Source organism: Sceloporus occidentalis, unplaced genomic scaffold (assembly GCF_023333645.1).
Source record: "Sceloporus occidentalis isolate IW3139 unplaced genomic scaffold, rSceOcc1.0.p SCAF_7, whole genome shotgun sequence".
NCBI classification, from domain to species: domain Eukaryota; kingdom Metazoa; phylum Chordata; class Lepidosauria; order Squamata; family Phrynosomatidae; genus Sceloporus; species Sceloporus occidentalis.
The window spans coordinates 56,089,080-56,115,084 of record NW_028316987.1 but is presented as its reverse complement, the minus strand read 5'-3'; the positions used below and the strand labels follow the sequence as shown (position 1 = coordinate 56,115,084).

At 39.8% G+C, this 26,005-nt stretch overlaps 1 protein-coding gene across 2 annotated transcripts in view; it reads left to right on the top strand.

Annotated features, from left to right (window-relative positions):
- The first annotated feature begins 462 nt into the window (after positions 1-462).
- The window catches only part of CREB5 (cAMP responsive element binding protein 5), a 308,617-nt gene continuing 283,074 nt past the window's right edge, over positions 463-26,005 (top strand). For both annotated transcript variants that reach the window (XM_089533032.1, XM_089533033.1), the window contains exon 1: positions 463-517. The gene's annotated coding sequence lies outside the window, so the exon portion shown is untranslated. The remainder of the gene's footprint in view (positions 518-26,005) is intronic.

Here is a 26,005-nt window from a genome sequence, read left to right as displayed (position 1 = left end):
AACACACTCCCTCGGAGTGTAGTGGGATCTCCTTCCTTGGAGCTCTTTAAACAGAGGCTGGATGGCCATCTGTCACAGGGGGTGCTTTGATCGTGAGTTCCTGCATGGCAGAATTGTTTGGTCCTTGGAGTCTCTCCCAATTCTCCTAGGATTCTACAGACTGAGAGATGGTTTCCAAAGCTGACTCACAGGACTCATGGGAACACTCTCTAGCGCTGCTGCTGCAAGCTGTTGATTGCGCCTCCGCCTCCTCCTCCTCCTGGGCTGCAAAAGGATTTTTTAGTGAAGAGGGGGCGTGGCCTCTCCGGGACACGCCCACCTCTCCGGACCCCGCCCACCTCTCTCCCCTCCAAGCCGGGACCGCAGCAATGATTTAGAAGTTCAGGAATCCCACGTGACGTCACGGAGGGGTGATGTAATGCTTCTCTAAATAGCTGGTATTGTAACCTTCTCGCAGTCCAACGTGGTTCCTTCACTTCAGCCGGGCTGGCGGTCCTTGGCTTCTGCACTTGTTGGGGTGAGTCCCTGCAAATAGGAATCAGCCCTTTTTCCATCTAAGAATCACTTTTCTTTCTTTCATTCTTTCTTTCTCCTTTCTTTCTTTCTTTCCCTTCTTCTTTTCCTCCCAAACTGTCCCAACTGATACAGGGATTGCTTTTTTGTTGCCAGAGCTTCAGGAAAAAAGTTCTCCTTCCTTCGCAGGTTTTTTGGTGTTACTTAGTGGCTCCTTGGTTTTCTTTTCTTGTTCCTTCGCCTGTCAGATCCGGAAAAGGAAAGCTTCAAGTGATGGCAAGGAAAGAGGGAAGGAAGGGAAGGAAGGAAGGAGAAAGGGTTAGTTTTCTTTCTTTTCCTCCGCGCCTGTGTTTGGGATGACTTTTGTTCCTTGACTTTTGTGAGTTGCGTTGTGTTTGGGAGGACTTTGCTTTGGAGAAGGGGACGGGGCCGTTGCAGCCGCACTGCGGGACTAATCCGGTTTGATACCGTTTGAGCTGCCAGGGTCCGAGCGAGAGAAGGCTTGCTTAAGAGCCCTATGGGTCAACTCGCGATCCAGAGCCAGTTCCTCCTCTCTCCATCAATCCATGCTAGTCCTCCTTTCCTTGGTTTGGAGGAAGAACCTCTCTTTGCTCTCTTAGGGCTCCGACTTTCCCAAGCGCTGGCATCCACACTGGAGACATAACCCGGTTTGGCACCGCTTTAACTCTTTTCTGGCTCAAGTTGGTTTGGTGTTGTGTGCCTTTTCCGAGTCATTTCTGACTTATGGCGACCCTATCGCGGGGTTTTCTTGGCAAGGTTTCTTCAGAGGCGGCTTTGCTCTTGCCATCCTCTGAGGCTGAGAGAGTGTGACTTGGCTAAGAGCGAAATAGGCTTTCTGTGGCACTGTGCTTTCAAACGGTAAGCAGCCTTGAGTCCCAGTTTGGGGCGAAGAGCCAGTTAGAAGGAAAGAGCCTGGAGAGACCATGGCAACCCTTTGGGGGAAGTTGGTCAAGTCACACTCTCTCAGCCTCAGAGGATGGCAAGGCCAAACACACCCCCCCCCAGAGTCGCCATAAGCTGGAAATGACTCGAAGACACACAATAACAACAGCAACAAATAATAATAATAATAAGAAGAGTCCCATTGTGGGATAGAAAGCCTTGAAATAAAAGCAATACATTTCTGCAGCTGGGTCCTAAGAAAGGATGACTCTTATGGGCCGCCTCAGAGGAGTCTGGCCAGGGCCCTCTCGGGATGCTGCTGCTGCTCTGTCCCCGTCCCTCCAGCGCCCTCCCCGGCTCCCGAGAGCCCCCGCCCCCGCCCCGGCCGAGAGGAGCCAAGGGGTCCCAGCCCCGGCCATGGAGTCATTCCACACAGGCTGCGAAGGCAAGAGGAAGAGGAAGGAAGGAAGGTAGGACAAGGTAGAAAGAGGAAGGAAGGAACGGAGAAAGGGGAAAGTAGGAAGGAAGGAAGGAAAGAAAAAGGACAAGAAAGGAAGGAAGGAAAAGTAGAAAGGGGAAGGAAAGAAGGAAGAGGAAGGGGGAGAGTTCAGTGCCTCCTCGGCAAAGGCTCCTCAAAGCCTGGCTGCTTGGCTCCAAAGGTGTCCTCCTTCCCCCTTCTGCCCGGGAGGCAGGCATCCCCAAAGGAGCCGGAGTGGAGTAGAAGAAGCCTGGAGCAGGGAAGCCCTCCCTTTTTGGCCGGCCTTCTTGTCCTCCTTGGCGGACAAGGAGGGTCCCTCTGTCCGGATCTCGCTCCCAGGAGAAGTTGGAGCTTGTCCCCAAGGAGGCGGAGGAGGGGAGAGGCGGCCTCCCTTGACCTTCCATCCCACCAACCGATCTCTTTTATCCCTCTCCTCCCGATCCGCTGGTCTTTTAACCCAGGTCCCAGGTAAGCAGCTCGCAGCAGGTCCTTTTTCATCTTTGCAAACTCTGGCTGCATCCACACTGGAGAGAGAACCCGCTTTGGCACCGCTTTAACTCTTTTTTGGCTCAAGGATATGGAAAATTCCAACTCCCAGAATTCCATAGCAACGAGTCAGACAAAGGGGGGGGGGTCAGTATGCAAAAGAATCTCCACTGAAAGAAAGAAGGTCCTGCTACCACCTTCTCTCTTTCAGTAAGAAGAGTCCATCCACACTGCAGAAATAATCCGGGTTGACACCACTTGAACTGCCATGGCTCTGTGCTATGGGATTCTGGGAACTGTAGTTGGTTGTGAATGCAGGAGGAAGGGGAAGGAAGGAAGGAGTGTAGGAAGGAGAAGGAAGGAAGGAAGGAAAGAAAGGAGAAGGAAGGAAGGAAATTAGAAAGGGGAAGGAACGAAGGAGGAAGGAAGGAAGGAAGGAAGGAAGGAAAGAAAGAAGGAAGGGGAGAAAGGAGAAGAAAGGAAGGAAGGAAAGAAAGTAGAAAGGACAAGGAAGGAAGGAAGTGGGGAAAAGGAAGGAAAGAAAGAAGGAAAGAAAGGAGAAAGAAGAAGAAATGAAGCTTCCACAACCAACTACAATTCCCTTTCTGGATGCAGCTTTTAGTTGCCAAGGAATTACAAGATCCCTTTGTGTACTGTTCCAAATCCGAGACTACTTTTGGTGATACACAGTTTGACATGTCTCTTATATCTTCCCTGAAACCTCCTCTTGATTTTTCTTGTGCTCTCCATCCTCAAATGATGGAAAACCAAGAAGACTCTGCTTTTGGTTTTGTTGTTTGCCACTTGATCCTTGACAGTTTTGACTTGGGAGTAAGTACTTGAGGAGGCTTGGACTGCAAATAATAACTACAAGGGCAAAGAGGGGATCGCAATAAGTAGCTTGACATTTATCATTCAGGCAACTGGCTGCATCCACACTGTAGAAATAACCCAGTTTGACACTACTTTGATTGCCAGAGCTCAGTGTTGTGGAATTCAGGGAAGAGCAGCAAACTACAGGATTCCATAGCATTGAGCCGTGGAGTGAAAATGGTGTCAAACTGGATTATTTCTGCAGATAGGTCCTAAGAAAGCTTTTTCTTTTCCGCAAGGAGAAAAACAGTCTGCAAACTAGGCTAACTGGCTATTCCAATGCAGTGTGTGGTTTGTGTGTGTGTGCATATACTTATATAAAATGTGTGTTATCTACACAATCTCAGATTTTTTTAGTCCCAGACACAACTGGAGAGTTGGAGTGCAGGATGGAGTTTGCTGAAGTTTCCAAAGCTGTCTTTGGCATCTGCCACTTCTATGGCTGGGATTAAATTTTCAGCAAGACCTTAAAAGCAGGAGAGGGGGAAAGGGTGGCGGGGAGGAGAGGGAGAAACTTGAACTCCTTCTTTGGGCCTTTTATCCTTGTGCAGGTTGCAGAGCCCCAGAGAAAAGTGTGATTAATGATCAGCGATAAGTGATTAGTGGTTTTATTCAAACTGTTACCTCTGACCAGAAGCACACATCAGAGGATTAAGAGGCTCTTTTAGATAAATGCTCATTAGTGGAAGGGGGAGAAATCAAAAGATAATAGGCCAGCATAGAGAGACAACTTTCCAGGAAAATCATTCCTGTCTTTGGAATAATAAGCTCTATTCACCGAAAGGCACTTTAATTTAAAAGTTGCTTTTATCTTGTAAATCAAAGTTCGAGGTGGAAGTCCACGGGGCTATTATAACCGAGATTTTCCCATATCCACGGGACATAGATTATCCCGGTTGCAATGTTTCTTTTTCATTTAAAGAAACAATCAGGACCTTGAAAGAAACTCACCATTCCCAACTCCAAGTATCGCAAGGTATCCGCTTTGAATGTAGCAGGAGAAACCTGTTGTCAGCTAAGTCGATGGTACGATGGTACAGCACATGTTTGGAGATGTACAGTCCTGGGTTAGGAATGAATTCAGCATGTAGCGGCTTGCTTGATGTCCTTCTGTGCTCATAACACAGTTGGTTCTGTCCCAGGCCTTGAGTGTTAGACACATTTTTGGCCACACCGTTTTTGGTCACATTTTATGTGTCACTGAAAAAGCCACTGGAAAAGTTAATGTCACCTCTTAAACGAATAGAGGGGCTAAAAGAGTTGACAGTAGGTGGCAAGAACTACAACCCTAAGCATTTTATTAAAATAATGGATTGCAATAGATCTACTTGAAGACTCAGATAGTCTTTCATTCAAAATCATAGGTTCAAACTTCCTTTTGAAGTTTACTGTTTGTAAGAAGAAGAAATGTGGCTCCTAGAAAAATAATGCTGCCATGAACGTTGAACGCAGCAACATATACTTGATAATTGTAACTTTCTTTCCACCCTTTGATTGTCTGCTGTTTTCAATGTATTACCATATATACACAGAAAATTAGAATACACAACTTATTTTAATTTTTTTTTTTGTTACAGTGTGCCACCAGTTATATTTATAGGTCACATTTGTACCGAAACGGCACATTTTAAATTGTAGATTTGGTTGCATGGTGGTAGGAAAGAGGGGAATTGTCATAAGGTAACTTTGTCATAAGTGCCCAGATTGTGCTCCTTTTAAAAAGCAATCTGAATGCAGGTTCATGTCTCACTTTTGATATTTTAAGAAGATACAGGACAATAAGGCCAGTACCACCTCTACTTTACTATGACTCCACAAGAAGACCTTGCATACCTGCATCTGGATGTTGTGCTTTTTTGGCTAGATATAAACAGAATCTAAATAAGGGATTCCCCAAATCTTTCCCTCTCTATATCTCACTTCCAAGATGCCATCTATCTTGATAGTGCCAGATCTTAAGCCTGGAAGTGAAACAGGTCCATCCCTGGTTGTTTCTTGGAGATCGGCAATGCATAGTACTGTATTTTATATCTATTTTACATGAAGGAACTGGCACAACTGCCTCCAAGTATTCCTCGCCTAAGAAAACTCTATGAAATTCTTGGGGTCACCATAAATTGACAGGAGCCTTGAAAGTAGACACGCACACGCACGCACACACACACATCTCTTCCAGATCTTTGGGGTTGATTCATAACTTCCAGAAGAATATTTTATATCGGTGCACAATTATCTTACATTTATTTATTTATTTTACTATTATATCCTACTTTTCCTCCCAGAATATCACTTAGTTTTCCTCCTTCAAATGTTATGCTCATAATTATCCTGAATATTATCTCCTACATAGAAATAAGTTCCATGCTACCCCCCAAAAAGTACAACCCATGTATGCATTTTTTTAAAGTGGCTATGATCACATAGAAATGCTTGATTGGTCTTTTAGAAATGTAGTTATGTGCTGGAATCCTTGAAACGATTTGTAGTGTTTCTTCACACCTGATCTGTTCATTGGCATTAAACTATATTGTCAAAATGTTTTTAATGTTCAGGGATCCAGTTTTGGCAGTAGTGTCCTCTTGTATATAGTGGCAAATATATAAACACTAGTGCGTAAAGGGTGAAGTTTCCTTTAGCTGCAAGGATGGAATTATAAATTGGCTTACGGTGCAATCCTATACATGTCTGCTATTACTTTGTAAATATTTAGCGAACATTTGTTGCTGTACTGCAGTGGAAAATCTTAGTAGGAGAAAAGGGAAAATCATGATGAATCATTGTATTCAATGAGGCTTATTTTCAGGTATAATGAGAGCATACCTGGGCATAGGTACAGTATAGACTAGGATAGATATGGGCGTGCAGCTTTATGATAAATGGAAGATATGTTGTCATCCTTCTGTATTGGCAGTTTGACTTAAGCATGGAGAAAGTGAGTGAATCTGCACACCTGAACTGAAAAACACAAGATCAAATCAAATTCTTTTGAGATGGAGAGATAAGATTAACTTTAGCACAATTTAAGAATTTAAAGTGTCTATCATTAAGACAATTCTAAGAACAAATTATTATCATGGTCTGAATTACCTTTGGATATTCTTCTATAACTTCAAAAGTAACTTTTCCACTCCAGTTAAATCTCTAAATGTCTCTGGTTGACTGTATGAAAAGTTATGTGTAGGCCTCACAACTTAACAATATGTGTTTACTAATATCTGCCTCCAAGTAAAAGCTGAGCTTGCGTTCATTTGAAATTTCATACTACTAACTGATGAAAGATCAAATTAGGCTTGGGTCACACAATTTTAAAGTTCTATCAATATTCCTATTATTTGGCCAATGAATTTTAATTCCCAATGATTAAATTATTCTAATTCAGTGAGTTGAAACTATTATCTTCAACTATTTGATTTTAATTGTTGCTAGCTGTGTCTGAATTTCTAATTGCATTAAACTACAGGAAAATGATTTAAAATCCACATTCAAGCAAGATTCTATAGTCTGCTGCATTTCTGCCATCTAGCTTTACTCTGTTAATATTTTGAATTAATGGTCTTATCCTGCATTTTGGTTTGGGCTTGCACTGTTTTTCTTACCTGTAGATTTTGAAAATTATTATGATGGTAACTAGCTTTAATGAAGCCAATTAAGTTATTGTTATGAAGCAAATTACTATTATGAGGCTAGTTCAGATACAGTCACAGCCTCTTATCCAGTTTGATTTGGGATCATCCAAACATAAATTTTGGAGTGAGGAACTTATTCTCCTAGATAGTGGGTGATAAAAACTACAGTTTAGATTGCCATTCCACAATGTTGGGGTGCCTAAATTCCACCAAAGTCAATGCCCTCATGCACAGGATTGTCACTCTAGTACTCATATGTAGAATATTACCATATATAATGTCTCAAGGCTTCATTTCCAGGTCAGTGCTTTGCATGTTGCAGAGCCTCTTTCAGGAGTACCTGTGGAAGCATGACAAAAATCTGAAATAAAATAACTAGTATTTCCCCCCTGCAGTAGTAATTTATTTCTACTTGGAAAAGTTAATAATTATATTGAGTCAGTTTTTGTGAGATGCAAAAGGTAATACTAAGTGTGATAGTATGTATGAATAATATAACTGTGTCCCTAAATTATTGTATTAATAGATGGAATTGCCAAACACACATTTCTAACTTTTTGGCCTTGTACTAAATGTTACACTACCATGTTAATTGGAATTGAATACTGTTGATTGAAACATACTTTTTCTAGCTAAATTGGCTCAAGAAAGTTGCTTTTGCACACATTAGTGTGTTTGCATTGATTTGAACTGACTTCTCCAACAAACACTGAGAATTATGGTCATTAGTATATACAAACTCAGTGATTTATAATAAATTATTGGATCACTGACAGCATATATTCTGAACTAATATAAGTATCAGCTATGTTAAATGAGAAAGATATGCTTTTGTGAGGAATTATTTGAAAGGAATTGCTTGCAAGTAAATGTATATTTTAAAACAGACAACTTTTTAATGTTCATGATATTAATGGAGTGTGACTATTTTTGTGAGCTTATTCAAAATTCCTCTATCATGTTACCACATCTGTGCAGGTATTCATATTTATTTAATAGCTCAGGCAGTAAATCTATAAACTTAAATTATTATGATCATTATTTCTATTGTTCTGTTGTTTAGTGTGGAGTAATAGATTATTAAAATAATAGAAAACCGTTGAGTTTTTTTAAAGTGCCTAGTTATAATTGTTGTATGCCCTTCCAGTCATTTCCGACTTATAGGGCTCCCTTGGCAAGATTTGTTAAGAGGGGATTTGCCTTTGCCTTCCTTTGAGGCTAAGAGAGTGTGACTTGGCCAGTGGGTTTCCATGGCTGAGCATGGATTTGTATACTGGTCTCCACAGTTGTAGTCCAATGCTTAAACCACTACATCACGCCAACCAGTTATTATCATGACAGTATCATGAGTATTTTCACATGTATAATACTGTGCCTAGTTTTTTTCAGAAAAGTGATACAGGTATTTAAGAACATTGAAATCTAAATTAAAATGATGAACTAAACAACATGTGATACATAATACCCCAAATAAATGGAAAAGTTGTTTACATCTGAGAAGAATCTCAGAAGAACTATAATAAAAGTAGTTCCCATCAACTTGATAACATAGGTCCAAAAAAGTCCAGAAATAATCCAATTCAAGACCTTTTTAACTTTCCTGGCTCAATGTTAGGGAATCCTCGGAATTGTAGTTTATTGTGGCACCAGAGCTCTCTGACAAAGAAGGCTAAATGTCTCACAAGACTACAGTGTCTGGAATTTCCTAGTATTGAATCAGCACAGTTAAAACAGTCTCAAACTGGATTATTTCTACAGTGTGTTTTGGACCACACTTAATGCTCTGTAAAAAGGCACCCCTTTATCTGCTGCTGAAAAGCCAACAGAAAGGGTATAATGAACTTTCCCTGTACAGTATTGCAAGGACTTTTTGCTGTGGCTGATATAATATTTTCTCGACAACATTCTTTTTCTAATACATCACACAAACCTAGTAGAACAAATTCTCCAGGATCTGAAGAAGAATTTGAAAATGCAGATAGTTCCCCTACAGAATTTTGGATTACTACTCTCAACATCGCATTCCAACAGCATGTTCTGGGAGTCGCAGTCAAGAACATCATATCTATAAGCTCTGATTCCGTATGAGGGAAAGTGGTTCTTTAAGGTCTCTACCTCAGAAATAAGACCTTGGAGATTCATCCCCTATCAGTGTAGACAATACCATATAGGACCAATGACCTGACTCATTATTAGGCTTTGTGTGTTCATAGTTTTGAAATGGATCTAGAAACCAACTGTGAACCTGTGAAGCTGTTTTCAAATTGGTTTTCTATGGCCGTCTGGCAGATGAATTTTGGTCCAGTTGTTTCTGAGAACTTTTCAAAGGAAATCCCATGTTCTCTTCTTAATTAATAGTTCTAATCTTAATTAAGCATTCTAATTTTAGTTTGTGAATTTTTTGGTCTGACACTGGTAAAAGTAGAAAAACATTTGGCGATCTGGACTTGTCCAAAGAAACGTTGCCAACTCTTGTTCTATATGTTCTAAAATTGTGAATTATAAACAGTAAGAGATGTGTGAGAATCATCCTCTACAGTTACTTAGGTTTTCAAATTAAAGCATCTACAATTTAATATATTTTCCTGAGCTTATGAGATATTATATCTATTGTTTTCCTGCTGTATTTTTGAATTTGAAGCACAGTCTCTCTTTTCCTAAATGTTTGAAACCAGAAGTGATTTGGATTTTTGGATTTTGGATTTTTTAAAATGTTGAAATACCTTATGCACATAGCCTGAAGGCAATTTTATACAATATTTTAAAATAATTTTGTGCATGAAACAAAGTTTGAGTGCACTGAACTATCAGAAAGTAAAGGTGTCACTGTCTCCGCCTCCCACTGAAAAAGTTTCAGTTTTTGGAACATTTTGGATTTCGGAATTCTGGACAAGGGAGACTCAATAAATATGTTAGATAAGCTACATTTATTAGCATTTGTTTAATTTACACATGGTGCTTCTAGTCATCAGGATCTGCTGGCCTTGTGATATTACTCCACTGAATTACCATAGCTGAAGGGATTGCTTGGCTTGCACTGATTTTTTTTTTGAAGAATAGGATATAAATATTACAATATAAATACACACATTTTCAGGTTTTGTAGCACTGGGATTTTCTAATAGAAAATATTCATGAAATCTCAGGAACACATTTTGGCCATCTCTGTCTTAAATTCTTCTAAAGCACTTCTCTGGATTGTAGGCCAAATGACAGTATGACATGACAGTTTAGTTGGTCAAAAGTAGTGGTTTTCAGCCTTTGGCCCTACAGATATCTTGGACTTTAGTCTACAAGACCCAAACCAGCCTTGCAAATGGTAATCGATTCTGGAAAGTCCAAAACATGTGGTGAGCCAAAGACTGAGAATCACCTGTGTGAAGAAAGTAGAGTCAAGTACTTCACAGCTGTGTGAAGAAAGTAGAAAGATAACTTATGGACTGAACTAGCCAGGAAACTAGTTTTTGTTGTTGTTAACTGCCTATGACTTTGACTTATGGTGACTCCATGAATGAGAGACCTCCAATTCACTCTCTCATCAATTGACCTGCCCAGCTCTTGCAGACTCAGGGCTATGGCTTCCTTGATTATGGAGTTTATCACGCTAGTGAGATCCCATGGGAAAACAGGATTTAAAGGAGAGTTAAATTAGCGACCTCACTGTTAACGTGAAATGATGCAAAGTTAAACCGGAGAAAAACGACAGCTTTTTACTTTTGGAAAATTCCGAAAGTAAAAAGGTGGCACTTTTCTCCAGCTTAACTTTGCATCATTTCACTTTAGCAGCAATTTGGTGTGATAAACTTCCCAAATTTGCGGGTTCTGTTTACATTCTCATTTAATTTAACTTTCATTTAAATCCTGTTTCCCGCAGGATCTCTCTAGTGTGATAAAGCTCTTAATATTCCATCTGGAATGTGGTTTTCCTCTTTTCCTACTCCCTTCTGCTTTGCTAAGCAATATTATCTTTTCTAGTGAGTCATGTATTCCCACAATATGGGTAAAGTACAACAGCCTCAGTTTAGTCATCTTGTCTTCTAGGGAGAGCTCAGATTTGATTTGTGCTGTGACCCATTTGTTTGTCTTTTTATCTGTCTACGGTATCCACAGAATTCTTCTCAAGCACTACATCTCAAATGAGATGGTTTTCTTCTTTTCCTGTCAGCTTTCTTTACTTTCCAGCTTTTACAACCATACATAGAAATGGGAAATACAATGGCATGGACAATCTTAACTTAACTATTCAATGATATACAGTATCTTTACAGTTCAGAACCACACAGGTGTAATATGGGTACATACTGGATTTTACAGATTAGTTATCATTCCAGATAAAGACTTGATAATAACCCTACTACATTTGCAACAACGGTCTTGGCAAATTATTTATAGTCATGAATTTATACTCATGGATATGAATATAATGTAGGAATTGCACTACACATTAATGATTATGAATCCAGAAACTCCAAAATAAGTTTAATATCTTGGATAGCTTGTTCAGGGTAAAACCCAGAGCTGATTCACCACAACACTGTCATCAGTTAGAGACCAGATTAGGCATTTACTATTTCAAATTGTCATCTTAAATTGCTTGGAAGTAAATCCTGTAGCCTAGTTCATTCCAATTAAGTGTGTTTATAGTTGAGATGCTGGGCAGACAAGATAGGAAATGTAGCTGGAACGCATGCATGGTTGCATGAGTATTTAATTCAGTTTCCTATTCTCTGAAATATAGCCAAGTATTACTTCCCTTTTCTCTGTCAGCAGAAATGCCCCTTATTGCTTCATGATTGTTTTGTAGATACTCACAAATGTGTCAAAGCTAATTTGACTCAGTCTGGGAATGAAGATTCAGGACTTCCAGACTGTATTTTGAAATAATGATCGGAGAACCTGTTCTTCTTAATGTATATTTGTCTACAATTCCCAGCTTTCCAAAGCCTGACCATTGACCTTGTGTCTTGAAATTAATTTCTAAAACAACTGGTGGGTGCTAGGTTGGGGAAGGCGGCTGTATGGTACTAGCAGTTAAACATTAAACAGAGGAGGCACTGTAGTATAAAAAAACGTAAGGTTATGCTTAGTGTATGCTCCATGGCATAGCTACAAAAGCTTTGTATGATATAAAGAAATCTCAAACTCCATTTTGACATAGTTTGTCATGTTTGCAGTTTTTTTCCTTGGATGCCCCTTTAAACTTCTTTTTGATAAGTTTCAGTTTTCCAGAAATACTACTGTTCAAACAATAGTATGTCAATCATATTATCATTATCATTATTAACATCATCATCATCTTGATCATCATCCTGCCTTTCTCCAGATTGGGACTCAAAGTACTTTACAATTTAAATATTGTTAAAAACCCAGAAGATACAAAAGTAAAAATAATCAGAAAACAATTAAACCATCTTAAAACATATCATTAAACACATACACCCCAGTACAACAATTAGCAGTATTCAGCACATTGTGTAGGATTAGTCTTTTTAAATAATTTCTCAAATGCCTGTTGGAATAGAAAAGTATTTACTTGTCTGTTAAAAGAAAGTAGAGAGGGTGCCAGTCTATCTTCTCTGAGAAGGGAATCCCAGAGCCTGGGGCCTGACAAAGCCCTTTCCTGTGTTTCCAGAAGATGTACCTGTGAGGAAGATGGGAAAGAGAGAAGGGCCTCTGTACCAATCTCAGAGCATAGGCTCTGGTTCATAAGGAGGAATACGGTCCTACAAGTAAACTGGACCTAAACTGTGAAGGGCTTTTAAAAATCATAACCAGAACTTTGAATTGTGCCCGGAAATGGACTGGCAGCCAGTGGAACTGTTGCAACAAGGGAGTTGTGTGGTCCCTATTACCAGCACCCATTAGTAATCTGGTTGCAGCTCTTTGGCCCAGTCGATGAGCAATCTTCAAAGGGCAGCCCCACATAGAGAGTAGTACAGTAATCCAGCTGGGATGTTACTAAGGCATGTGTCACTGTTGCCAGATCAGATGTCTCAAGGAATGGGTGCAGCTGGTGCACAAGTTTTACCTATGCAAATATACTTCTAACCACTGCTGAAACCTGGGCTTCTAGGCTCAGAGTTGAATCCAGGAGTCCACCCGAGCTGCAATCTTCAGGGGGTTTGCACCTTCAGGGAGAGTGCAACTCCAACCAGCACAGGCTAAATCTTTCGATTGACCAGGAGCACCTATGTCTTATCTGGATTAAGTTTAAATTTGTTTGCCCTCATCCCGTCCATTACTGATGGCAGGCACCAGTTTAGAGCCAAAACAGATTCTTTGGCTTGTGATGGAAAAGAGTAATAGAGTTCAGCATCATTGCTATACTCTGAATCCCCAAAATCCTGACAACTTCTCTTGGTGGTTTCACGTATATGTTGTTAAATGGCACAGGGACTAAACCAAACACTGATGCCAACAGCCAAGGTCAAAGAGGAGTTGTCCAGCACCATGCTCTGGGGTCACCCTTCCAGGAAGGAATAAAGCCATGGTGAAACATTGCCCCTAAGTCACTTTCTAACAATGTGACCCAGAAGGATACCAAGGTTGATTTCATTGGAAGCCACCCAGAAGTGAAGAAGAAGCAATAGGAACACTCTCCCTGTCTAGTTCCTGGTATAGGTCCCCCACCAGGGTGACCAAAGCCATATCTGTCCCATAACTTGTCCCAGGCCTGAAACTAGATTGAAATGGATTTAGATAATCTGTAATCTTATTCAGAGATAATCTTATAATCTTATTCAGAGAATCAGTGTTCTGTGTGTATCTCTGCAGAGCTTTGAGTAGTTAATTTTATTATTATATAAATAATTCTGGGATGATAACTCCTAGAATTCTGGGATTATGTCTCCCAGAATGATTTAGTTGCCCATGTGCCTGGGTGATTATGTGGGATGTAGCCCAAAAAATAAGTTATTGTTGTTTGGCATAGTCAAGCAAGAAGATATTCTAAAATATAGTTTCTTAGCTGTTGACAGGGTTATTGCATCAAACACCATCTTAAGCAAACATCTCAAACAAGATACAGGCCTTGAATCTGACACCCACAACTGTCTTTCCCCTGTAGGGGAAAGCTTGTATAATGCATTTCATTTCTTTCTGTTGCCTAATAAAATGATGCTTATTTTTAGTTTTATTGTATGTAGTTGTTTTTGTTTGTTTTGTTTTTATATAGCCAACACTTCTATCTCTAAATATAGTTTCTTAACCATATTATTAATTCACAGAAGGTATTCTGAAGTTAAAAACAAGCTGTCAACAGTGCAGCTAGTTGTGAGGTTTGGATCCCATGTTCATGTCCCACACTATTCATTGTGCTTTGCATAGTAGTGTTTTAAACAATGAACACGATCTAGACAAAGATAAGTACCTTTAAACTTCACTGATTTCAATGGGAAAATGAAGTAATATGCTCTCCTTTGTCTGGATGCTGCCTGGTGAAATTTGCTTAAAATTCTGGTGTTCATAAAACAATGTGTGTTGCAATTATCACCACTTCAATTTATTTTGTTACAGACTGGACCTATTCCACTGATGGTATATCAGTTTATTTAACCTGATCTTTAGTATTTGCTTCAATTGTTCACATAGGCCAGGATCCAAGGCTGTATGAACCTATGGGATAAAGGAGATGAGATGCCATTCTTGCAATCAGCAATTATGTGAATAGCATTTAAAAAGTAAAGCTTGTAGCTGCTCTTGGACCTAACATTGCTCCTAGAAGTTCAAGTGGCTGCAACGACAGGAGAGCTTTTGGTTAGTGTTCCTACCTAGGGTGGACAGATCTGGCTCATAACATATTGTTGTTGCTGTTGTTGTTGTGTGCCTTCAAGCCGCTCCCAATTAAACTATTGTAACATGCTTTAGTTTGGGCTGCCTCTGAGAAGTGTTTGAAAGCTACAGCTACTACAGAATATGTTGGCCAGGCTGTTATATTAGGAGAGGCCCTTCTCTCAGTCCCAACCACAAGCAGAGTTGGTGGGAATGCGAAACGGCCTTCTCGGTTTTGGTTTCTTCTTTTTCCTTACCTGCCTCTCCCCATGGATCGGGGCAGGGAACAGCAACAGAATAAGATGCAAAACATCAGTTAAAAACACATTACAACCAGTTAACACACATAACATCAGTTTAAAAGAACATATAAGGCTAGCACATATTAAAACAATTATTATTATTATTATTATTAACCTTTATTTATAAAGCGCTGTAAGTTTACACAGCACTGTACATACAATCTTTTAGTTAGACGGTTCCCTGCCCTCAGGCTTACAATCTAAAAAGACATGACACAAAAGGAGAAGGGCGTGGTGGTGGGGATGAGGGCCAGCAGTTCTTCTCTACCGCCGAGGCCTGGATCAAGGAAGATAAATCCATACTTTCAAATTGATAAGTTAAAATGCACAATTTAAAAATCTGGATAGACAAGCTGGAAGACTCTAGTCTTTAATGCTGTTTTAAATCTAGACAGTGTATTCAGCTGTCAAATCTCTCCTGACAGGTCATTCCATAGTCCAAGGGCAGCTGAAGAAAATGTCCTCTGAGTGACAGTTGCCAACTTAGTCCTGGCTCACTGGAATAAATGTCCCTTAGAGAAGTTGAATGTAAAAGGGCTGATTATACAGGAGGAGGTGATCCCATAGGTAATCTGGACCGAAACCATGTAAGGTTTTAAATGTAGTAGCCATCACTTTGTACCTTGCCCAGAAACTATTTGGCAGCCAGTGGAATGCCAACAGAACACTGTTTCCAATGCAGTTAGCAGATGTGAGATCTCATTGTCCATATTAGGATCATAGTGGAGAGAAGCAAAGCATTAAATATTTCTTCTTTTTATGATATAGTCCCAATCTATATTAATCTTCTCTGCTGTATACATTACTTGTGCTATGGGCATCCTGTATCTGCTGGTGTTTGGTTTCTGGACTGCCTGTGGACACCAACAGCCATGGATGCTTAAGTCCCATTATAAAAAATAGCAAAACCAAGCTTTGTTTTTTTGGAATTTTTTGGTAAGTGGGATGGGACCTCCCAGGGGTGTGTGAGAGTTGCTCAAGAGGGGTCAGAGATTTGGAGGCCCTCTTCCCTCCAAACTTTTTTTGGAAGGGAAGCTTTCTGCCTAAGGGAGGAGGAGAAGAAGGTGAACAGGGAAGCTCACTAGATCATGGCCTCTGGTGGGGCCAAACCCAAGGCGCTGCTTCCTCTTCTCCCAACCATCCCTTCACTGCACTGGTTCTCAGGAAGAGACATTGCTTAAGTCTCAACCAGTATGCCCACTCATTCCAGTGTGCCTTCCTAGTGTCCATGATGAGCTCTGGCAGTGGAGAAGGCTGGCAGCTCCTCTTGCTCGAGCTGCCACCTTCACCTGGCTGTGGCTGGGTCCCCTTCAGAGGCAGAGGAGAAGCAGCTGAGTGTGGCTGTGTGTGAAATGGTATGTGTACAATTTACACGTGTTGAGTTAAGTATATTGAATTTATTTAAATAAAACTCTTCCAAAGTGAATTATATGAATATATATGAATGTATGAAAGAAAATACACACACTAAACAATCAACATATTTTTTAATATACTATTTTGGGCAAGGAGGGCATGATGTCCACAGGTAGATGTAAAGGGGGTCACGAGAGTAAAAAGTTGGAGAACCACTGGCCTAATCTATTTGAGATATGGTTCCATATGGGGGATAGCTCCTTTAATATTAAAGCCTAAAGCACATGTTCCATGCCAATGCCACTAACAACAACTTGAAGAATTCTCCCCAGCCACCATGACCACTGCTGGGTTGTTTTTTGTTTGTTTTTTTGGCTATGATTATTTTTAAATCACTTGATCAGAGGAAAACAACAGTTCACGTGAGCTGGACCAGACATCTGTGCCCAAACAATAAACCCAGTGGTGTCCAAACAAAACCTTTGGCCTGTAGTGGTCACAAGGCCTGGAGTACTGGGGGAAAACATATATTGTCAAGATATGTTATTAAATTTTTGTTATTGAGAATAACGTACTCCAAATATAATTTGTCCAGACCATTAGTAGTGGATGCATTATGTGGGTCTAGGGATATAGAGCACAACCTTAACAGGATTTTCTTCCAAATAAATATCCCTAAGCCGGTGCTGTTAAAATGAAAGGTTGGGTCATAGGACTTAGGACTTTCTCCCTGTAATCGCATGAATGAAGAGAAGTGCATACATACTGGACTGGGAGCACTTCCTACAGCATGTCCCTTCATTAGTGTGACCGGGCTGCTGCTGGTCGCACACAATGTCTTCCACCTTCATCTTTAACCCTGTCTCTTTGTCCTATGCCCTACCTAGTGTGCCTTTTGTGTGTGCACGTATATAACACAATTCCAGCTTTGTGCTAATATGGCTTAATAAAAAAAGGAAAAAAAGCAACCCCCCATCTGTTCTGCAGTAGGGAGGGGCAGAGGGAGAGGAGAAGACACTGACAACACGTGACTGCGTTGTCATCTTGGAACTGCCGCAGGATAATTTACTGCACCTGTGGACTAGTACTATACCAGTGCACATCAGTGGCAAGGTGCAGGCTAACCATGATTGAAGCATGAGGCAGTGATGAGAAGGAGATGATGTCATGCAATAATAGCAATAGCATTTACATTTATATATCACTTAATAGTGAACTCAGCACTCTGTAAGCAGTTTAAAATCTGTAAGCCAAATGCCCCAACAACTTGGGTACTCATTTTACTGACCAACAAAAGGATGGAAGACTGTGGGGCTCTTCAGATGGTGCACGACATTATGATGCTCCTCTGGCACTGCATCCGCACAATGCAGTGCTGAAGGAGCACCGTATAGCTGCGGTGCCACAGCTATCATGCCCTTTCCAGGAGACAAAAAGGAGCCGCTTTTTGTGGCTCCTTTTTGTGCCCTGGAAATGCCAGATCGAGGCTGTGGTGCAGTTGCTATGGCCCCAATCTGGCTAGGAAAGGGGTGGGATTGTGCTGTCCCTTAGGGGCTGTGTGTACAGCCCCTCAGTCAACCTTGGAGCCTTCGGATCGAACTCACAACCTTGTGGCTGCAGTACCAGCATTTAACCAGGGCACCACCAGGGCTCCTCAACAAGAACTTGAAGAATTCTCCTCAGTTTGCTGGGTTTAAAAGCCACATATGATAAAATCCTTAACTTGATAAATTAAAGTCTTAGTATACAATCATTTGCAGAGGTTCTGTACAGGTCAGTCTCAAGTATGTTCATCCAGAAATAAGTGCTACCAAGTTAAACTGAAATGACTGTGAAATGAGCGTGCACTGATCTGCAGACTTCAAATCATTACTCATTAGTTGAACTTGTAACTTATTTTATTTGTCTAAAATAAATGAACAGGAAAATACTCACATTACTGGGTTGCTATCTATTCCCATTTCTTCTGACTTGACCATCTCATGTGTCTCATGCCGCAAGTTTTGATGAAGTTAGAGCCAGGGGAACATAGGTATATGCAAAAATAACTCTGCTAACTAATTGTCTTCTAATTTCAATTCATTAATTTTTGATGTTGCTTTCTGTCATGACACAGCTTGGAATTTTTTTCAGAAGAGGTGTACTTTAACAATTAAGGAAACTTTACAACTTGTTAACGCCTTGGAGCGAGCATGGCGTAGGGGTTCGCCATGTTGAACGATGACTCTAGAAACCAGGGTTTGAATCCAAGCTCAGTCGTGTAAACCCACTGGGTAAGTTACACTCTCTCAGAGGATGGCAGTGGCAAATCCTCTCTGAAGAAACTGCCAAGAAAACCACATGATAGATTCATGTTAAAATCGCCATAAGTTGGAAACAACTTGAAGGCATACAACAACAACAACAACAACAACAACACCATGTTGGAATCTCACCATTGCAATGATTTTTGGATTGTGTGTATAGTATAAGAGTGTTTGCATGTACTTGTGTGTGCAGAGCTTAAACACACACATGTGGTGTACTGTAAAATAATGATCTTGGGAGGAAAAATCAGGCAAAGAAACCAGTAGCATAGTGGCACTTATTTAATTGGACAATTTATCTAGGTACAAATATATTTCTCTATAGTCTTTAGTTCCATGGATAAAAACTGAAAATGAGCTCATTTTGAATTTTTATGTCCAGTTCAGAAAGCGTTTCGCAACAGATATGTCTGTACTCTGTGAGGCATCTAAGGTGAAGTGTATACATCGCTGTGTGCAACTAATTGTGTGGGAGCATTCCAGACTACAATAACCAGCAAAGAATTATTAAAACCAAGCTATTATTCCTTTGTCAAAAATTATGAATGAGATTATTTATATGGGCCTCAATATAAGTACATTGTTTTGTGTTCTCTTTGCTAACTCTGTGACTGACTAAACCATTATTCTCTGAGCATTGCCCTGCTGAGCTCATCCATGACAATGGCGTAAAAACAAACATGTTTTAACACGATAAAGTCTCTATATAATTTTAAAGTGGTGTTCTATGCGCCAAAACCTACGTGTTAATTTCAGCTGCAGTCACAGCAAAGAAAAACATGCTCTCCTCACCCCACTTGATGAAAAATGCATCATTTGTAAAAAGAGAGAAAGAATCATAGAATCCAGTCCTGCATTGTACTGAACAGTAAATTATATAACGTGCTAAGTGTCATGTATTCTTACATGCAAACTATACGAACTGAGGATTCGGAGTACTCCTCTTAATTATCTCCTTCCCTCAAAGCTTAGTAAGACTTCCAGAGAATCTTGTGGCCTCATTAATTCAAGCCCTTGACACATGGTTGGGAATTAAATTTTCCTTAAAGAATCAGATGTCATCCACGCAGCAGTTTGTGAAGTTACGGTCCATTTCAGTCTTTAATCTCCTAAAGAGAAATCTTCTTTTTTAATAAATGTGAAGATTTTACTTGATAGTCTTAAAAAACTATCCCTATCAATCAATTTACAATACAGTCCCAAGAGCATCTATTTAGAAGTAGCTCAGTGAGGTAGGAATACACAGAAGAAGTTTGTTAAAATCAGTGGGATTATATACAGAAAGTTGAGTTCATGGCTTCAGCCTGAACACATTTACTTCTCAATAAACATGATTACGACTGCGGTGTTAACTGTTTTGTGTGTGTGTATACTCCAAAACAGGGTTCAAACCTTTGCCTTTTAAACAGATGAAATGACCCTATGGTACATAATGGTGAATGATCAGATGCATATTTATGGAAGACACATACACAGTATGTTCAGAATCAGGACTGGCAAACTCATGGCCCTCCTAGCCAGATTGGCTAGTGGTGAGGCTTGATGGGAATAACAGTGCCAAACATTCCCTAGCCTCCGTGGAAAATAAACATATAGATTCCCTTCTGCTCCAGTGGCATATTTCTTCTCCAGTGGACAACACTGGTGGCATATTTTAATTGAATGATTCGAACTTATACAGTGGTACCTCAGTATCCATGGAATCACTATCTGCGGATTCAAGCATCCACAGATGGCAAGCCTGTGTTGTCCCAATGGTGACACGTACATATGGCTGCATCTGCCTGCCTGCCTACCTCTCTTTCCCCGTCCCTCACCCTGCAAGGCTTTGGACATGGGTTGGGGGCTGTTCAGGGGTGGAGGCTGGAATAAGTTTAAAGGGGGGGGGGGAAGGGGGGTTTAATATTGACATTAAAGCCTACGACTTTAAAAGACACAATATTGATGCCCTTTCACCATTCTCCCCACTGCTCATAGATGTAAAAGTAATTGGCATTCATTTTATTAAAATGAATTCATCTAATTAATAGTCTATGGTAATGTTAGTAAAAGTGTGTATTAAATACACAAAACAGTTAATAGTTTTTTTTATTAATGAGAAGAAACTATGAAGAGCAAATCCCCCCCCCCCAACAAAAATCTGCTTTTTGAATTTTACCCAGATTCACACAGTTCAATGTTTCTTTGAAAACCAAGTGCACAAACACTTTGGCAATGGAGGAAATGTAAAGAAAATGTGTGAATAAGAGAATGTGTTAAAGCGGTGTAAGGTAAAGGTAGTTCCTTGACATGAATGTCCAGTCGTAACCGACTCTAGGGAGTGGTGTTCAGCTCTGTTACTAAGCCAAAAAGCCAGTTTGTCGAAGGACTGCTCTTGTGGCCATGTGGCCAGCATGACTGCACCAAATGCTGTTACTTTCCCACCAAAGTGGTACCTATTTATGTACTTATTTTTTAAGAATACATTTGCATTTGTATGTTTCCAACTGCTAGGCCAGAAGAAGCAGGGACTAGTGATGGGAGCTCACCCCATCATGTGGCACTTGGGCCTCAAACTGCCAACCTTCTATTCTTCCAGTTGTCAGAATTGGCATCTTAATGGTAAAGCTGTGTACTTTGAGGGAAATAATACAAAAATATGCATGATTTTCCATGCAAAAACCCAGTGACACAAAGTCACACGGTGAGATAAAACATGATGGGGATACAAAAAGTGAAATTCAGAGAAGCATATTGATACTTGTAGCAATGTCAATGACTAGCCTGGTTAAATCAGGGAAATACCGCAAGAGGAACAGTAAAACTCCCCTTCCTCCTGTGCTGAGGTTCTAACTCAAGCAGCCTTCTCTCCACCATAACATCTTTTAATGAAAGAAAAATATGTCTAGAGATCTGTAATCAGATCTGCTAGGTCACATTTAGTTTGGCCCCCACTGAACTTTGGGATGTTTGCTTCCAAATAAGCAGGCTTGGGATCAGTCTGTAGATCTGGACCCTGGGGAACAGAACACAAGAGGAGACAGAGAAATTGTATTCTCTGATTTCAATAGATATTTGTGTTTGACAAAGCTTGGGAAAGTTATTTTTTGGACTACAACTTCCAGAATCCTCCAGCCAGTATTGCCAGTGAAGTATTTTTTCTAGGTTTGATATTCAGACCAGGTCTGCTTTTGAGAAATCAGTATTGCTGCCGATTTTTGCACATTTTCATGAACAGTTAATTGTCTTCAATTTCCTGCACAAATTCATATCTATTTGGATCTTTTCACCTCCCCTTTGCTGAAAATGAATGGCCACTCATGTGATAATGCATATTTCTGTGAATTTCCATGGATACTCCATGAAGCCTTTTTTCTGTGGAGTTTAAGGAGTTTTTTGCACCCTTTCTGCAAAAAGCCTGAACTCCTGTGAATGACGTGTGGCCACATCTCATTCTATTCAACTGGAATGAGGAGTATTTTAATTGTGTAGACAACCTCTTAGGGTCTATTTAATACTGTGAGATGGTTAGCCTATTTATGCCACTATTTAATCTTGACTTATAATGACTATCTGCAAAAGTTGCATTATTATGTAATTTATGGTTGATGTCATTATTGCTGTGAGTTGTTATCCATATAGTTTTACCATGAGTAAGCAATGAGCAAATAAACAGCTTACAATAATGACAATTGATGGAAGCTTCTGCTATGGTTATTGAAAGATATTTAGGTTCATTGTTAATTGAACCTGGTCTGGTGCATAAGAGAGCCACAGATCAGAATGTCTCCCCTTTGGTTGTTTATCAGACTTGAAAATCAATGGGATAAATATTTCCTCCCTAACAAACTTCTTACAGCTTCATATTGTGAGGCCTCATAAACTTTTTTGCAATCTGTTTATCCTTAAATTTGAGTATTAAGAGTCAATCTGTCTTGATGTACATCTGCCTTGGACTGCAGAGATTTGAAGTTTGAGATTACGAGGGCCGCAAAGCTCTGGTGGCCCAACATACTACAAATCCCAGGACTCCATAACATGCTGAGGTGAAGCAGGGCTATCTGCTTTCCCCTTTCCTCTTTTTTGTTCACATGTAGGGATTCTGGATCAGGTTGCCATTTATCTGTTCTGTTATAGGCAGGCACACATGGTTACAGTAGGATTGACTAGGGCAGAATTATGTTCTTTTCCAGCTTAAGCTTTGCTTATTTCATTACTGCCATTATATTACTGTAATTGGACTAAAAAAAACCTACTAACTAGATAGAGAACAAAGAGAAAAGAGGGGCTAGGTGGTTGTAAAAAGCCTCTGTGAAAAGGAGCTTCACTGTAAGAGGTTTTAACAGATATGCCAGTTCTCATAGTCAAGCTAGATATGAACTGGGAGAGCTGCAGTGTTGCCAACAAGCCTTGAAGATATTCCCTGGGATGTTTTTCCACAACCCCAAATCCCCAGAATTCCCCAATATATATATATATTATTATTCAGTCAAAATCCCCGGAAAGAAATTAATTATATTCCCCAGATTCCAGAGAATTCCCTGGAAATTGGCAACACTGGAGATCTGTGAAAAGGGTTTCTTCTAATCATTTTTTTTGGTATGCTAATTTGAAGACTTATGACTGTCCAGATGTTGTTGGAAATACAAGCAACCCTTAGCCAGTATAGCCAATAACAAAGTGTTGTGGGAGTTATAGTCCAAACCATCAGAACAGCCATTTGTTCCTCATCCCTGGTGTACTCACTCACACTGCATTTAGTTGAGTGTGGAAGAGTTATTAAAAAAAAGAAAAGAAAATTGTCTCCCTCCCTGTACTATAATCCTGATCAGATCATGCATAGAAAGGGGTTAACTCTCATCTTTAAATGCTACTGCTTGAGTGTGAAGCTGCTTTCTTGAGGAAGGTACTTTGATTCTATTTTACACGTTAGGACCTCTTGTGTTATTTTCTAAATAACATTAAATTTAATGTTTAAATTTAGTGATCTCTCCTCTTCCCATTGTTTTATACTTTTGCAGCACAATACTTTTTAAAACAAGCTTAGTGCACTTGCAGATGTTGGAATTATGTTATTTAAAATTTGTTTGGCTGGTTTATTTTTGGCAACTTTTCCCTGTATGAAAATTGGACTATGATTTAATTAAAGATAAGCAGGCATTTCTTGGTCGTATCTGTTTTGTTCTCGATCATGACTTGGCTGTTTCTGAGGTTCTACTCTGCCTGCTTTCCGATTTAACTTGGTGATCATCTAAAATTAATTCTGGAATTGTTGCATGAAAAGTTTACCAGAGTTTTCAGTACATACCTTTTTCTCCCTTTTACATGAGTTCACATGCATTATTAATCTGAGAATGCAGAAAAGATTTTTGCTATGATTCAGCCCATTCAGGTGTATCCAGCCCCCATGAACTTTGATTTAATAAATAATTGTGCAAAATAGAATTCTGGTGTGTAACCACTTCAGGATAACTCTTTGGTAATGTTTTAATCAAATTACATATATGCACTTATGTGTGTTACTAATCAGTAAATAAAAAAATACTGACCTTATACATTATGACAAACTATTTATTCACCAGACTGAAGAACGTTTGGATTTTAAAAAAAGAATAATATGCTGCTGATCAGCAAACAAAATGAGGGGCTAAATCCAGTGTTATTTCTACCTCAAATGGAGTGATTGAAATGAATAGGACTTCTTATTTGTAACAACCATGAGTCCCATTGATTTCAGTGAACATACCTAGTAAAGGATTTTAAATATAATGGTAATAATATGACACTGGTTTGGGGAGATTTCTTCTTCACATATTCTTCTATCATATAGGGAAGAATCTCTGTCTCCTCCCATAATATTTCAGGTCACATGAAATTACTTATTTGAAATTGTTTGAAATTATTTATACTTTTTTAATAAAATAATTTATGAAATGATTTACTGTATTTATATTTACATTTGTATTTTTGTTCAGTTTACTTGTTCTGTAAGGTGACTGAGTCTACATGAATACTCCTTATTACCATTGTGGAAAACAGTTCAACTTACCTTTTTTTGTGACGGTGGTGGGAGTGATTTATGAGAATATGTATTAACATCCCTATAGATTTGGGGGAGAATACAGAAGAAATTCTAGAAAAGTTCCAGGGTTGGATGGCTTTGGCTTACCTATGCTTTTGGTGAAGTGGCTGAGCTTCTCTATTTTTTCAATTTCTAATTTTTAAAAAGCCTCACAGTTTCTGATAGTTCCTGCAAGAGTCTCGGCAGTCTGCCTTCCCAGCTGCATTTCCTAAGGGAGTGTCCAGAAAATCCACAGGAGAGGAAAATATTAAGGTAGTGTCCATTAGAGTTGCCATTTGAAAAGCAGGCAGGGTTGTGCAGAAGAGGGAACTTCAACAGGTGGAGGATGTGTGACAAGAGCAGCAAGTAGCAATAGCAATAGCAAGTATATTTCTATACCGTTCGTTTATCAGTGAATTAACACTCTCTAAGTGGTTTACAATATGTAAGCCAATTGCCTCCAACAAGCTGGGTACTCATTATATCAACCTATAAAAGAATGGGGATGCTGAGTGGACCCTAGAGCCCTGCCTGGGATCAAACTCACAACCTTGTGGTTGTGAGTGGTTGCAGTACCAGCAAGCATTTAATCACTACACAACCAGGGCTCCTTTAGTAGATCACCTCGCAGGTCACTGTGAAGAATTTGCAAGATACTGTGCAGATAAAATTGCTTGAATCCATTCCAGCCTGGATGCTGTGATTAATACAGGTTCAGTGGATGCCACCCTGGACCTTGCTTATCCTGTGTGACTGGATACATTTCAATTTGTGCAGCCTGGGGATGTGGACAAGACTGTTGAAGAAGTGAATGCCTTGAAGAATTGAATGGTAATGCTAAACTAAACAACTCTGGATAACTACCAGTGGTTTCATGTAGTTGTTATCCAGGATGAGGTACAAAACTGAACACTGGTGTACCCCACAGACTGATGGTCAGGGCATAGAACAGGAATCCCGCAGCACCACTTTCTGGGTTTAGGTCTCCAAGACGGACTAGAACCAGTATAAACCAGTGCCTCAAGTTTTATTTCAGAGATGCCCAGTAAAAAATGAAAGGCATGCTGGTAAAGCAGTAAGGCTTTCAAAAATAAATGTTTTGATTTCGTTTCTTTTCTTTTCTTAAAAAAATACTATGTTAGTGACATGCTAGTAAGGTGCCACTTATAATATAAGCTATAATGGCAATGCTGACACACTATACATTTCCAAATGTAGTGATTAACACCTAAATGTTAGGTTTTTATAATAAGGACCCAAGATTTGCTGGCTGGCACATAATGATATGCCAGAAATTGTAGAAAGGGAGGGGAAAGTCTTCTTTCAGTCAGGGATGTGTGTGAGCCTGAATC